The sequence below is a fragment of the Excalfactoria chinensis genome, chromosome 6, assembly GCF_039878825.1.
Source record: "Excalfactoria chinensis isolate bCotChi1 chromosome 6, bCotChi1.hap2, whole genome shotgun sequence".
NCBI classification, from domain to species: Eukaryota; Metazoa; Chordata; class Aves; order Galliformes; family Phasianidae; genus Excalfactoria; species Excalfactoria chinensis.
The window spans coordinates 26,002,671-26,005,301 of NC_092830.1; the positions used below are offsets into that span (position 1 = coordinate 26,002,671).

At 52.5% G+C, this 2,631-nt stretch overlaps 1 long non-coding RNA gene across 1 annotated transcript; it reads right to left on the bottom strand.

The window, feature by feature from the left end:
* Positions 1-421: 421 nt before the first annotated feature.
* On the bottom strand, positions 422-2,322 carry LOC140254319 (uncharacterized). Its single transcript, XR_011904145.1, has 3 exons — positions 2,123-2,322; positions 1,885-2,043; positions 422-1,515 (listed from the first exon to the last, which is right to left on the bottom strand). It is a non-coding gene; the product is annotated as an uncharacterized lncRNA (long non-coding RNA).
* Between the last annotated feature and the right edge of the window lie 309 nt (positions 2,323-2,631).

Sequence of the window (2,631 nt, forward strand, 5' to 3'; positions counted from 1 at the left end):
AGAGGGGAAGGCAGCATCGCAGATCTTTCACAGCTTGTGGCAGGAATGGATCTCCCATAGCTCAGCCTGGGCTGTTGTCCCATCTTCTCTCCCCTCATGATATTCAACCTAGCCCCCCCCTCCCCCCCCCCCCCATCCTCCTCTATCTCTTCCAGGCCCTAAGAAGGAAGAACTTCAGGTGAAAGTCTGCACTTGATTCTCCCCTCCTCCCCCACAGAGAGAGGGGAAGGCTATGAATAGAGAGCCCCTCATGTTTGCAGCAGTCATTTCCACATTAATGGCAGCATATGTTTGTATCGATTCTCACCTGCAGGGCTACGTGTGTGTGCCTGCATGGCTGGCAGCCCCATGTGTGGATGCACCAGGTGCTCTCTGTCAGGCAGCACAAAAAGAAGCATCAGCACTCAGCACCAGGGGAGCACACAGGCAGGCAGCCCCCCTTCCCTCTCCTACCCTCCTCCCCCCCCAGCCTTACATTTCCATCCAGCATCCCATCCACAAAAGCATTCTCATGTCAGTGCATGAGATCTCCCCCTCTTCTCTGCCCATATCCCATTCACCCTGACTGCAGGCTCTTCACTGTCCTTGTGGATAGAGTTTGCAGAGACTCCTGCTGGAGCATCCTCTGGAGGCAGCTCTTACCCCCCCCACCCCCCACGCAAATCTCTGCCATATCCGAAATCAGCAGCAAGGTCATCTGTTCAATCCCCACCCCCAGCTCACAGTTAGCTGCAGCCTGCTGACTCCTTTCACACCTTCTCCCCATACTGAGAAGCCTCAGAGCCAGCCCCCAGATGTGTAATCTCAGATGACATCCCCCTGCTTCCGGAAGGATGAGAAAGCCCTGCTCCCAGCACCCATCCCTGTGCTCAGTACTCACCAACTCCACCTGCTCAGCACTGGGCATCCTCCTCCTGCCTCTGCCCTCCCTGGCACAGCGGGAACACACTAGAGTTCTGGCATAAGCAAGAACCAGCAGTTGCTGCATATCTCAGTGCCCCAAGTCCAGACATCCCTGCAACAACAGGCAGTGCAGTTGGGAAACCCTGACCCTGCCTCCTGGTTCACTCCCAACCAGGGAATTCCCCAGTTCATGAATGCACTCAAACTTTTGTCAGCAAAACTTTCTACAGAGAAGACCAGGGCCTTCATCTTTTTTTCTGCTCCATTTCTCCTGCCTCTGAAATGGGAGTCACTGTGTTTCTTTCAGCTGCGCTGTGCATCCATCTTGTCTGCTTAGATGCTGACCTGCCAGGCGCCCTGCAGACATGCTGCGGCTCCAGCGGCAGGGCTGGCAGCTCCCTAGGGGGCTGTGGGCATTGCTGCAATCACAGCCAACTCATGGAGAATTAGCAGCAATCCTGTGTGGACTGAGAAGGATCCTCATGGGCACAGCTGGGGTAAACAGAAGAAGCAAGCATGTGAGTCTTGCTGCAGCTCGGGTGTGCAGTGGCAAACCTTCTCCTCTCAGTGAGGCCAGGGCAAGAGAATGATCCTGTGCTCTGCTTCCGTTACCTGCCAAGAGATCAGAAACGGCCAGAGCAGAGATGCAAGGGCACCTTGCATGAGCCCTGAAGGGCACTGCTGCCTTTAAACCCACCAACCCCACTACATATACAGAAAGCTCCCATGCCCAGCACCTTCCCCCAGTGTCTCTGCATCACATGCTCCTGAAATAGCAGGGCTGTGGGGATAGAGGGCTTAATTAATTAGTTAATTAATCCCAAACAGTTTAACCCTCTGCATCCCCACTGCACAGTAGTTTAGTAGTTCCTTTCATTAGCAGAAGTTTTAGTTTGAACACGGATCATTTGCTCACTCCACAAGACAAAAATGAAATAGAACCACATTATTAAAAGTATGTGAATGGATGTGCATACACACATGTACCACCACCTTCTGTGCTAGGAGCAGGCTGTGCTCAGGACTCACTGCACCCTCCATCTTCTCCTTAGCACTGAATATCATGAGATTGAAGCCAGTGTAACTCCTTCATCCTCACTCAGCACTTCTCAAGCCATCCAAAATGCACAGAGATGCAAACTGAAAGACACAAGGAGAGATAGTTACCCTTCTTCTTATGGGTGACATCTACAACACAGAGACATACACCATATCTCACCTCCTACCAGGCTGCAACACTTGGATGCTTTCTACAGAACTCCAAATTCTGCTTCTACCCCTGAACTTTGTCAGATCTGCTACCCTCAGCCCTTGGGTTCCTTCCTGAGGACAGCCCAGTGAAGACACCTGAGCTCCAACCAACACCACCCAGTCATAGGCCCTTGTGGGAGAGAAGGGAAGGAGGAAGACAGACACCCCCCAAACACCCCAGCAGTACTTACCACACCTCTGTTCCCTGGGTTTTAATAGTGCCACTTGGCTCTAGTAATGAGGCCCCATCCAACTGCCATCCACCCCAGTTCAATTAACAGCTCCACCTGATAAGCACCAACACCTGCTGTTCATCATCCCCTCCCCTCCTCCTCCTGTCTGCACCTCCCTAAATTCCACTGTCCTAAAATTTAACCCCACAGCTCCCAGTGAAGCCTGGCCCAGAAGTCATGACATAGCACAGGAGATACCCGAGGGATGTGGTTGGTGGGAATGGGTTGATGGTTGAACTAGATT